The sequence below is a fragment of the Ixodes scapularis genome, unplaced genomic scaffold (genome assembly GCF_016920785.2).
Source record: "Ixodes scapularis isolate PalLabHiFi unplaced genomic scaffold, ASM1692078v2 PGA_scaffold32__2_contigs__length_656809, whole genome shotgun sequence".
Classification (NCBI taxonomy): Eukaryota; Metazoa; Arthropoda; class Arachnida; order Ixodida; family Ixodidae; genus Ixodes; species Ixodes scapularis.
The window spans coordinates 416391-429949 of record NW_024609860.1 but is presented as its reverse complement, the minus strand read 5'-3'; the positions used below and the strand labels follow the sequence as shown (position 1 = coordinate 429949).

Below are 13559 nucleotides of genomic sequence, written 5' to 3'. Positions count from 1 at the left end.
CCGATGAGAGCCCCCCAATAACCAGTCACAAAACAAACAGCGTGAACAAAATCCCCTATCGTTCCAATCGGCTCCGATTGGAAGAATAGAGGGTAGACTTCAATGTCAGCCGCCTTGAGGTCTATCGCCTATCCTTCCAATCGGAGCCGATCAGAGCTCGGCGTTCTGACGTCACAGCAACCTCTGCGCTAGAAGCAGACGAACTTGCGCTCAGTTCGACAAGCTTATTTACGTAAATAATGCAAGTGCACCAACAACCGCAAAACAAGAAAAAAAAATGCAACTGGTTTACTAAGAAGGCTTTGAGGTAGGTCTAATCATGCATTTTTCTGGCATCCTTTTTGTAGCATTTGCCTTATAGATGGCGCAGAATTCTTCCGGAACAAACGAGTTGCGTGGATGGTTCGCTGAGGAAGACGTTAAGGTCGTGTCCTCGCAGCGCTCCGCTAGACTTCTTTCGGAAGGCTACATCCGAACAACAAATCGGGTTCCGTTCCCTCAACGGAGGACATGAAGACTACCCAGGCTCACCTCACAACCATAGTCTCCACCGTGGCGACTCTGGCTCTACCCAGCAAGCAGCCCGAAATAATTACTTTAAACTTCACTGACCCACCGGGCTTTCAGGTGGGCAACATCTAGTTTGGAGGCGGTTCTCTTCCCTCCACAGAACAACTAAATAAAACCACGCAGCTCGTGCGTAACGCCCTCGCGGATCTACCTCAACATCTACAACGCCAGGCCCTCCAATCTGCTATTGGAGAACGATTTGACATTCATGTCCGTCCGAACTGTTTCACGGAACAATCGTTAAACAAAAGACGCAAGACTCAGAGAGTGACCACCCGCTGTGGCGGGCATGACGAAACGACAAGAAATCTGCCGCTCGTCCAGGCAACGGTGCTTGAAACCTCTGTGGAGGCATACTTCCACAGCCAACTTCACACCAGATGACGCCCATCCAGTGCTACTCGACCCAGACACAAACAACGAAGACTGGCACATGGCCACGTACAAAAAGAAAAGAAGGCGAAAGGAACCTGTCGTTCCCCCGTCTATCTCAACACCGGTGGCAACCTGCCGTCGAGAGCAAAGCAACCGAAGCGTTGGGAGTTTGAGTACAAAACAGTCTTACGCGCTCCCAAACATCTATCAAACCAATCTTACAAATATGCTCCAAATGCAACTCACTCCAATCTCAAAGGACTTCATGGTACACCTGATCGAGGGGAGTAACATCCTATTGTTCTGGACGGACTGCAAGAGCGTGGCGGAGGCCGTGGAGCAAGTTACCCATTTTCCCCTCAACTCCCAGCAAGTCCCTGCCCAAGTCTTCCGGGCGTACGGCGCCACATGGATTGTGGCGCCGTACGCCCGGAACCATATGGATTGATTACAGCTCGTCGCTCTCCGAGAGAACGTCAAATAAGCGGCTTTGGGCTGCTAGTTTAGCTTTCATGGGAAAAAAAGAAGAGCAAGACGGCAACCCATACTCTCGCCCCCCTTCAGCTGAGCCTGACGGGACCACTTGCTAATCTGTTCGGAGACGAGTTCTTCCCACAGCCAGCCACTCAGCTCGTATTGAAAGACCCCGTCTACTCTCCCGAAATCGTTGTGCCCAACCACGGTATAGATTGGCCGTTTTTCTTTGGGGAATTGAATTGGGCAATCCGCAAAAGCAAGATGCTATCCGGAACCGGGGCGGACAACGTCACCCCTGCCATGCTTTAGAACTTCCCTGATGAGACCCGCTTGCAGCTCCTTGACTGGACTAACGTAATCTGGGTATCTGGAGAGCTCCCCCAAGCATGGCAGAACTCGATCGTCGTGTCTATCTCAAAGGGGAACAAGGCCCGCAACACCATTAAAGAATTCCGCCCCATCTCGCTCACGTCCTGCGTGTGCAAAACCATGGAGCGAAGGTTCTCGCCAGACTAGATTGGTACCTCGAAAACAGTAACGCATTTCATTCTATACAGACCGACTTTCGGACCGGCCTAGGTACGCAGGAAGTATGGCTCTCATTTCCCACCATATCATCCACACCAAAGGTCGCCGGCAAAATCACGCCGGCCCCTTCGTCGCCGCAGATGTCAATCGAGCTTTCGACTCCGTCCCGCATTCCTCCATTACAACAGCCGCCGCCGGTCTCGGCATCTCTGCCCGCGCACTCAATTTTATTCGTAGCCTTTTTGGCCAACCGCACGTTCTCATTAGCCACTGGCCGAGAAGCAGAAAAAAACAAATCCAGACCGAATCGGATAGGAGTGCCTCAAGGATCAGTTCTATCCCCGACACTTTTTAATGTCGTGATGGCCGCCCTGCCGGACGCCTTAGCCGAGATTCCCGACATCGACGACCTGACGATCTGGGCTCATCACACCTGCGGTTTAGAATAGGAGAAGGTACTACAACAAGCACTGGACGTCGTCGAGGCACATCTCTTCCGGGTGGGACTTCGTGCCTCCCCCGAGGAGGCCACTTACGTTTGTGTCGCGTCAAAAAGTATACCGTGATGCTCAAATAGCGGAGCGACTTCATCTCGTCTTGGCCGGACGACGCATTAGTCCCTTCTGTGCGAGTGCTCGGCATGGAAATACGAGAGGGCTGCTGCCGATTCCTGGGTCGAGGAAACGATAGAAAATTCTAATAAGTCCCTCAACGCCATCCCCCGAATTCGTAGCTCTGGAGGGGGTGCTTCCAACATCATCACCAAACGACTGTACAAAGCACTCGTGGTGCGGCGAGTTTGCTATGGAGCACGGCATTTTTGGCTCTCTACGGCACATTGGACCAAATTAGATACGCTCGACAACCGTGCTCGGCGCGTAATCACCGGACTTCCACACTTCAGCCCTCTCAACACTCTGAGAGCAACGTCTGGAATCAACGCCCTTCGGGATATCGTCCAGACTACGATGAGCGCTCACAAAAAGCAACTACAACTCACCCCCTAGGCGCCGAAACATTTTGTTCCTTTTCAGCAAGACGACCACCAAACTTCTGCACTATCCAGCCACAATCACACCATGGAAAGATTTGGCTGACAAATCCACCACTCGCCCAAAGCCCCGAAAGGGCGATGCTCAACAGCTCGCTCGTCAAGGTCGGGCGCACATAAAGACAGTCAGCAGCTGGGATCTCTCCTTCTTTGCTGCCGTATATACTGACGTCGTCTGTCTCGAAGGCCCGCAACCAAGGAAGACGATTCCGGCGTTCTCCCGTATGAGCAACACGTCATACCACGACGTCAGCCCCCCCCCCCCCCCCCCCCTTCCTTGATCAAGAAAGAACTCCACGCCATTCGCCTGGCTTTAGCATCAGCTCAGGAAGCTCTGTCCTCCTCCTCCTCTGCCCTCCGTGCGAACCTCCGCATCTTTTCAGATTCACAGGAAGCAATCAAAGAATGCAAGGCTAGAGCCAGCTCTCCAAGCTGGCCCGAAAAATTAAGACCCTCGCATCGCAACTTCGCGGCCAGGGAGTTCACGTCACGATCGAAGGGGTCCTGGCCACGCCGGAATTTCTGGAAATTAAGAGGATACTCAAATCGCCCTTGCCCTACTCTTCCTTTCGGACGAGGAGACTAGTCTCTCACATCAATCAGAACACTGATACGCAGAGCGGCGTGAACGCGCGCCTTGCCTCTGTACATGCAATCGCCAGTCCACCACCCTCAACGATCACGCGGAACTGGACGTCGGACGGGCACCGCACTCTCATCAGAAACGGATGTCGCATTCGGCTCGAGGAACTGCTGCCCGAGGACCCTGACCCTCTACCGTCGGGGTTGGGTGGTCAAGCGAGAGTCCTCCTTCTGCACATCAGAACAGCCACAACGGTCGATCCATGCACGAATTGTCACATAGAGCCAAATCATGTCCTCGGGCTTGTGCTAGCGCTGCAAACTCGGATCCCGGGCCACCATCGCCCACCTTGCCTAGTCCTGCCCGGATTTGGTAGCAATACGATCTCGCCACCGGGCACTCGATATCGTCCAGCTCGAAGGCTGGACGCACCCTCCAGGAACAGAGATGCACGCAAGCATGTGCTAAGAACCCTCCTCGACTGCGATCCCCAGCGTTCGTGCGTATGACGGGTGCTTTGCTTACTTCTTGAAAAAGACGAAAAATCATAGCAGTCTGGGCTGTGAGTTTGTAAACATGGAAACACTGCATACGAATCTTTCAATATCTACTCAACAGCGCTAATAAAGCGTGAAAAATAATGCACCACAATTAGCGTTTTATTAAAACGCTAAAAATGGTTTTCTCTTGGGTTTCTTCTTCTTCTTATTTTTATTTTACGTACCAGTCGCGCTCCAAGAAGGGTATTCTCCCATACAGCTTAGCCCATTCTAAGGTAGTCAAACGAGGGATTGCTTCAATGTTTCTTGAGGCGTCCATTAAAAAATCACGTGTGCACACTGCGCAAGAAAGCTTCAAGAAACAGGCAGCGCGTCTGCAGAGGGCTGGTTTCCCTCCGAGTCTTCTGGTGGAGGTGGCGGAAAGCCTAATCGTGAAGATAAAAGTTATACAAGGGCAACCTCGTGAAAAAAACAAAACAAAAAAAAACACAGTTAGACCAGTTGTAATTCCGTACGTGCACTCCATAACACACAACCTTAAAATAGTAATAGTAATAGTAATAGTAATATTTATTCACAGGAAATATATACAAAAACAGTGATCTGGCCCACAAAAGCAGGGGTGTGCTTGTGTGTGGGGCCAGGCAAACGACGGAACGCATCGACATGAGGAAATCGGAATCAAATTGCACAACAGAAAAAAGGCACTTAGAAGTTATGCAGTTAGACATATTACAATTAATTCATTAAAGAATGACACCAGGTTTTAAGTTTGAATTTTATTTTTTTTAAGGATGTCATAGCTATTAAAAATTGAGGAAGTCTATTAAATAATGTTGGAATATAATGATTTCTTGTTCTTTTTCCGTAGTGGGTGTATACTTTCGGGACAACATATCTTTCTGTATGTCTTAAGACTCTGGTTTTGGCCACTTTATTCTTAAAAGTCTTATTAAAAAAGTTTTGCGTGATTGTAGCAAAGATATGAAATTTTTCAAAAAATAAAATACCCAGCTTTGCCACCTTTTCCTCCATTTCTAATGTTTCGTACCCAGTTCCATAGGTGATATGGTTCACAATCTGTTTTAATACCCGATCTATCGCAGTCATTTTAGAACGAGAACAATGACCATATACAGTGATACCGTAACGCAACGTCGATTCTACTAGTGATCTGAAAACTAACAATCTTATTCTTAAAGAGCTGACAAATTTTAATTTATACATGTTGGCAGATATTACACGCAAACGTTTTATTATGTAATCTATTTGTTCATTCCTCAACATGTGCTCGTCGAAATAGATGCCTAGGTATTTAACAGACCTGCTATACGGCAGAGGCAAACAGTTGCAATTATGACAATGAGCTGTATGAAGGAGAATACATGGAGACAACTGAACACGTTTATGCGGATTACGGAAACAGACAAGCTTAGTCTTAGGAACATTCACAGAAATCATGTTAACAGCAAACCAAAGCAATAATGTATCAACGTCTTTTTGAAGTAGAGAAACTGAGTTTTCATAGTTATCAGATGGTAGCAATAACACTGTATCGTCTGCATATTGGAAAATTTCCGAAGCAAAAGGCAAGCAACCGAGATCGTTGGTGTAAACATTATATAACATGGGTCCCAATGTACTACCCTGCGGTACTCCACAATCGACTGAAATTTTATTACTCACGTACGTGGTTCATAATTTTTACCATTTGAAATCTATCCGTGAAATAACTCTCGAAAAACTTAGAAAACGGACCTCTAAACCCTAGTTTTTCTAGTTTTTGTAAAAGTAAAGAATGGTCAATGGTGTCGAAAGCCTTTGATAGGTCAATGAATAGGGCTAACGCGGTTTTGTTATTATCTATGGCATCATGAATGTAGTCAGAGAAGTCCTCAAGCAATATTAGTGTACTCCTTTGCTGACGGAAACCGTATTGAGTTTTGCTTAGTAAAGAAAATTTTTCACAGAAACTGCTCATAGCCATATGAACCCATTTTTCAATTATGTGCATCAGCACAGGCAGGATAGATATAGGCCGATAACTTCCAAGGTCTTGTTGCTTTCCCTTTTTATACAGAGGCCTTATAATAGATACCTTAAGCTTTTTGGGGATACCACCGGTGTGGAGAACGTCGTTTATTATTTTAAGCAAGATTTCTTTTAGTTTATTAAAATTATAGCGTATATCTCGAATTCTTATCTTATCAATGCCGGGAGATTTTGTCAAAGACATAGAATTTATAATCATTATGAGGTCATGCTCTGTCATATCTGGAAGGTAAGCTGAATTAGCGCAAGTGACTGGGGTTGTAACACCTTTTGATGATACCACGGGTATGTTACTTTTCAGTTTTTTTACTGAGTCAATGAAAGTATTGTTGAAGGATTCCGATAGGCCCTCCCATGAACTTGATCCACGGAAGTGTTTCAGAATAGTGTCATCAATATTATTCCTCGTTTTTCGACCTGTTAGCTGGTTTACAAGTTCCCATGTTTTCTTCGAGTTCTTATTGGCCGCATTGAACTGGTTAATACAATATTTCTTTTTTGCTAAACGTATTTTTGCTGTAACCCTATCTCTAAATTCGCGAAATTCTCTTTTGAGGAGGCTGTCAGCTGGATTTTGTTTGCATCTGTTCCAGAGTCTCTCTTTCTGGTGGCACAACTCTAATATTTCATCGGTTATCCAAATATTTTCTGCTTTTCTTCTTTTCAACTTCACCCTTTTCGTAGCTTTCACGTAAATATCCTGAAATTTGTCAACCACAGTGTCGTAGGCAATGATGTGATTGTAGTCTAAAAGTGATTTCCAATCAAATTGCTGAATAAGGCTGTCAATGAGCTTACTGTTTAAAATAGTCCTATAGGCTTCATCCGGCGTTGAATTTTCGCTTGTGTTTTCTCCTAGGACTAAAAGAACCGTAATGTAATGGTCGGCTACTTTTTGTTTTATTACACCAGAGAGTGAGTGTAAATTAGAAATTCGAATGATTATGTGATCAATACATGACTTCGTAAGTTTCGTTCCATAATATTCTTCCCGCGTATAATTATTAATTGTGTTTTCTAAACCAAAGGAGGCAAGAGTGTCCAGGTAGCGTGAGACTCCCGGCCTTGCCTCATCTAAAACGTCAATATTAAAATCGCCCGCAATAACTAGGTGCTCGTTATTATCATATTTCTTAAGTCCTTCAGAAAATTCGTCGCAGAATAGTTGCACATTGGAACTTGGTGGCCTATATAGGGCAAATATCACGTAGGATATATTAATTTTATATATCCTGACAACTAGTGTTTCTGCATGCTGGAATGAGACATCTAAATTATCTGAACACCATGCATCGCTTACAAACATGATTAAGCCACCACCCCTTCTCCCCTTTCGGCACAAACAGTGGGAGTGGAAACCCGGTAAAGTAAACGATGTGCACGCTGACTCATCTGTATTTACCTCGCTCAAGATAAGTATGTCAAGGGTTTGCAATCGGTTAGTCATAAGCATCATCAACTGATCCCAGTGCTTATGAATGCTTCTTACGTTTAAATGCACTAAGCTTAGCCTGTGATCCTTGCAACCTTCTATTTGCATCAACTCAGTTACGTGAGTGTCCCAAAGTCTGAAAGATTCAAATGAGGACTCCATTATTACCTAATTTTCACTAAGTCCCGTTCACTTTCAATATGAATGACAGCGGATCCCTCCTTTCGCCGAACAAAACTTTTCCCGTTCCTGATCCACGTAAACGTGTAACCCTTGTCTTTGGCGTATCTCTTTGTTTCCCACAGTAAATTCTTTAGTGTTCGAGTCAAGTTTTCATTGATGTAGATTCTTTCATTACGAAGGGTAGATCGCTTTTTTGCCCAGCTATCCCTTGTATTCCTGTCTCTGAACCTTACCAGAATAGGTGCAGTTTTGCCTTCTTTTGTTTTCAGCCTGTGGGCTGCCTCAACGTCTTGTAAGGTTAGCTTAGGGAGTACCAGTTTGGAAGAAATGTGGTTAAGTATATCTAGGAGGTTTTCGTTGGGCTGCTGGCTTACTCCGTGAATTTCGATGTTTTGACGTCTAGAATACTGTTCAGCGTTATCAACCGCTACTTTGAGCTGACAGATTTCAACGTCTCTTTTAGCTATCGCTCCTTCCAGCTCACTAACTTTGTGCTTTAAGTCACTTATTGCTGCATTTTGGCTTTCTAGTTTAGCAATGAGCTCATCTTGCCATGCTGACTGTGCATCCATAGCTGCTTCAATCCCATCAATAGTCTTTCTCTGGTTTTCTAGTTTGTACATCAGCGCGTCACTTTTCCCAGTCTGCGACTCTAGCGATTTTTCCATAGCATTTATTCGATTAAGAACGGCAGTCAACTTTTGATTGATCGATTCGTTTTGCTTTAGTAGCCTCTCGAATCTAAGATCATGTGCCAGCCCACCCGATGACTGTCCAGAGCTTCCGGGAGGGTATAGACTGTCGCTGTGTGTGGATTTTACAAGTCTGACACTGCCATTCCGTCCGATCCTCTGGACTCATGGCCTTCAAGGCATTCTTTGTCACACCGGAACATTTACCCACATGATACACGTTGTAACATTCAAAACACTTTAAGGAGAGGGCGTCCGATGCGACTGGTTTCAGACAGGACAGGCAATCTCCTTGTTCACCCATTTCAAACTAAACACAGGCAAACTAAACACAGGCAGACCGGCGAAATGAACCGCGGAAGTCGCAAAAAAAAAAAATGAAGGATAGTAGGGCTTACCTACGAAACGGACATTTCAGTGCTCGTAGCCACGCATTTCGCCGGTCTGCAGCGTGTCGCACAGCGACAGGGTCTTAAGTAGGCAAAGGGCTCCGATGAGGCTGGTCACGTGGGCGGTAGATGGAATCGGCACGCGCCGTGGTCCGCTGATGACGGTGCAGATAGGTGACGATATCGATCGGAGGCTTGTTCCCGAGTTGTTAAGGACGCCTTGCCCACCGCAGCGCCGTGTCACCGTGAAGCCAGATGATCACCTACGAAACGGACATTTCAGTGCTCGTAGCCACGGATTTCGCCGGTCTGCGACCGGTACGACGTACCGGGTTTTTTTGTTTTTTTCGGCAGCTAATAAGTTGTTAAGACTGTGCAGCGAAATCAATTTTTCCACTGATGCCGCCGATAAATTCAAAACTAAACACCGCAAGAAATACACAGAGTGCACAACGGGAGTTGTTTACGAAATTCCAATGTCAAGCGGGTATGTATATATCGGTCAGACCGGCCGATGCTCCAACGATCGCGCACGTGAACATGACGCGGCCACACGAGCAACCCCATCTGGACATCTGGCAACACACTGCAACTGCTGCCATTGCTCGCCGTCATTTAAAGACACAAAATTTCTGGCCAGATACCCAAATAAAATATCCAGGGAGCTCCACGAGGCGTTTGAAATCAGAGCAAAGGGCAAGATGTGCACAAGTGACAATTCTATAACCTTATTGACAAAAGAATTTGATTTTCTAAAAACGAGTCTACACCATGCCTAGTCGTGAACAAGGGTTTTTTCACGGCTATATAAGGGATTTTTTTTTTTTTTAATAAGCGTTAGTTGCGAGTGCACTAGTGTTTACGTATCTTCCTGTCCTTGTGTTTTTTCGGCGCCTGTCTTCGATGCAGATATGAGTTTTGAACGCCAGAACAAACTTACTTTTGCATTCATACCTGAAAAGCAGAGTGAATAAAACTAACGTTATGGCAAGTCGAATTAATTACTAGGCTTTCAACTCACCTTGCTCACGTCACAGGTAGGTACTGATCCAGTGTAAGAGCGTAGTTCTTGACGTCTGTCTCGATTTTCATGATGCTCTTTAGCGCTTTGTCACGCCAACCTCCCTGCAGAAAAGCGCCGATGCTGTGTTCGTTCTAACAGTGTCGGACAGTGTATATAAATGCACGTATGAATTGCATGTTCTCACATTTTTAATGCCATGAATTTGGAAGAAATACGCCGCAACTGACGAATATTTTCGTCTACGTGACTGAGAAATGTGCCAAGCTATTTGTAAGCACGAATTATTCATAATATTTGCAGTCAAGCGCAAGGAGAAAACATATTAACTTTCTACCATATAAATGCATTACCCTGGAAGTCAATTTCAGATTGATTCCCGTCTGCTTCAATTTAAAACCGCACAGTCGGACCTCTTGCGTACATTATATTAACTCTATGTGTCTAGCCCACGCTCGAAGAGCACATCGTGTCATTTTTACTTACATTTCTTGATCACAGAACGACCGCCACCTTTGGATCCATTGCTGCAGAAATTTGTTAGAGACTGTAAGCCGTTTTAACCTTCTCCTCATACCTCAAGAGTTCATTTAGGTACTTCTGTTTAAACTTGTAAAACAAGGTTGACATACAAGTTTCAGCAACAAAACCGAGAGTACCCAATTAGGTAAGGTTTGGTTTCTATCTCTTCCAAGAAATGGCACCAGCCGTCTGACTGTGCTCACAACACGTGCATTGGAAAGTAGCGGCTTCCCGGGTACTGAGCGGCGTGAATTTTTGTTTTTATCGTATTAACTCTAAATAACACGAACTTGTATAAGTAAATGTAGGGACAGAGTGATTCTCTGAGAGAGGAATATTTTAAAGACTACTACAAAAACTAATTTGGTTTCAATTGGGCAACTTCTTCAAGAGGTTCCTAATCGGGTATTTCCGGTCACTATAGGTGTTTTATAAGCAGAGCGTTACCGTTGGGTAACATGGACACTGTACGTCTTCTGGCACGCTAAAAAGCACGCTTGGAAGTCGCAGCATGCGAGATTCGTGCTTCGAATGCCAGATGGCAATAAGTTTAAGAAAGAGACTTGGCACGCGGCATTCGAACGACGGATATCGTGGTGCCTCATGTTACCAGACTGTCTTTTGTATGGTGTATGAGTAGTGTGACGCCGGCTTTACGGTTCCAACGCCGCTTAAATTTGCAAGGGCAACGTTCTCCTAGAGCCTCGACGAGCCGAGCAGTATCAGTAAATAAATAAACATAAATAAAAAAAAAGTAAATAAATAAATATGCCTGCTCGCCCATGACATGCAATGCACGCTGCTGTCTGCCGATCTGTGTAGGTTTCACATTTCAAAGAAATAATCGTCAGACGACGAGATTGCTCAGCTCGCCAACAAAGTGACATCCGACTTATATGACGATGTAGACCCCACAATATCTGATATATGGAGGATACAGACGACCCTGAATCCAACTACTAGGAAGCTTTTCCAAAAAATATTTTCTATTTTAACGTTGTCAGGTTCTTGATTTTTCTTTTCTGTTTTGTTAGTTTTGCGACGGTGACATATCTTGAAGTCGATGCACTGGGGAAAGACGCGAAGCATTGGAGAACTCGTAGTCGTACTTTTTCAAGTACTTCCCCAAACAGTTTTGGAAACTTTGTGCTGACCAGACAAATCTTAATTTAGTGCAAACACGCGATCACCGCTCAGTCGCGACAAACGGAGGAGAAATGCGGACTTTGGCTGGGATCCACTTGTTCGTGAGCTTGATGGGCCTACCCTTAGCGCCGCGGATGTATTGGTCCCTGTCACTCTCGTTGCCGCTGATCAGTAGTCACGTGACGAGAGACAGGTTTTTCGTTTTTCGAACTCAGAAAACGTTTCTCACTTTGTTGATCTTCAGACGCTCACAGATAACGAAAAACACAACAAGTTGTTGCACGTTCAGCCAGTTCTCGATTCGTTTCGTTCGACCTGTGTACAAATACCACGCCCACAAACCTTGTGTATGGATGAACAAATTATACCATTCGCTGGACGGCACCCACCCCGGCAGTATCTTCCATCAACGCGAAACCCAGTTGGTCTGAATAACTTTGACCCTGCGACGACGCAAGGCCTTGTGCTTGATTTCAAGATTGATACTGAGAAAGCGACCCTGCCAGCTCAATCGCCGCAATGAACTTGGAGTTGGAGGAGCCGTGGCGCAAGCTCCCTTTTGATACTGTCCCAACAAGTCAGACAGTTCAAATATTCACCAAAACGTACTATGCTAGGCTGAAACTGGCCGAGCTTCTGAGATCCGGAAATGCTCACCTTGCAGGAACGGTTCTGAGCGCACGAACAGGGGGAGCGACGCACGCAGAAACTTCCGGAGAACAAACACACTGAAAGAGGTGATTCATCATGTGTAGTTCAAAGTGACGACAAGGTGTGTGTGACGAAGTTGGAGGACAAGAAATTAGTGCTCGTTCTCTCGACATCAAACGGGATGTCTTCAGAGTAAGTGGTGATCCAAAGAACAGAAAGATAACATTGACGTACCACAGCCTACAGCAGTCAGGGCATACAACATGAACGTGGACGGTGCTGTAGTGAACGACCACTCCATGTACTAATACCATACTAAAATTTGGACAAAGAAGTGGACAGTCAGGGTATATGCACGCTTCCTTGATCTTTCTATGTGCATTGGGTGAGTTGAATACTAGCAACACTGCACTCAGCATGGCGCGCGCCAAAGAAAGTCCTTGACTTTCTAAATTTCAAGATCCAAATTGCAGAATCGCTTATTCTTTCTGCAAAACTGCCATCGCCTCACTAGGCGAATGGAAGCGAAAAGCGACAGGTTCCTAAGCGACGAAAGCAAGGGGATGCCTCTGATGTTGAAGGCAGCTAGAAAGATTCGTCGAGCTTTACGACGCCCAAGCGACAACTCATTTCGCCTTTGCCACCAGTGGTCTGTCCGGCCAAACTTAACCGGACATACCACTTCCCAAAGCACGTCGCACTTCAATCTCAAATGAAGGGCAGAGCTAAGGATGCTTCGGGAACTCCAGGATTAGCTGCACAAAGTGCAAAGTGTTCCTCCGCCTCCAAAATAGGAGTTTTATAGATTTTCATAAGCACTGAAATTGGGGGTACCCAACTGCGTATCTTGTGAATCAGCCTAGCGTAATAGGATATTACTTTACAAGCTTGTTCGCTCCCTCCCATTTATCCACAAAACAATAATAAAGGGCGATATTTTATAATCTAATTACTTTTTTTTTTCTTTTTTCAGGTTTGAGGAAGAGTTTTTGGTCGGTAACATTTTTAGCATTCGTGTCTGGCGCGTGGTTAGCTCGCTTCGGAGGGCAACGACCCCGCCTGCGCTGGGCTGGGGAGACCGCACGCCAAGCTTGGCTGTGAGTTCGGAAACATTGTAATGGTGCATAGCTGATTGTAATTGCGTCAAGTGAAACCACTAAATCCAATACACAACTACGTTAAAGTGCACCGTTCCTATCGATATTCATATCGAGTTCTACGAGCGTAGCTCCTTCGAACTCTGCCGGCTATGAGCGGGCACCGGAGCGCCTCTAACGTCACTAGAAGTGTAATCTAGCGCAATGCCCTACTAAACTTCCCGGGGCATACAAAGCAGCGCGAAGAGAGTAAGTCCGCTGGCCAGAGAAGCGGTCCGTGTTGGCCGACG

At 45.8% G+C, this 13559-nt stretch overlaps 1 pseudogene; it reads left to right on the top strand.

The window, feature by feature from the left end:
* The first annotated feature begins 239 nt into the window (after positions 1-239).
* Positions 240-12994, top strand: LOC121836980 (annotated as a pseudogene).
* The last annotated feature ends 565 nt before the right edge of the window (positions 12995-13559 follow it).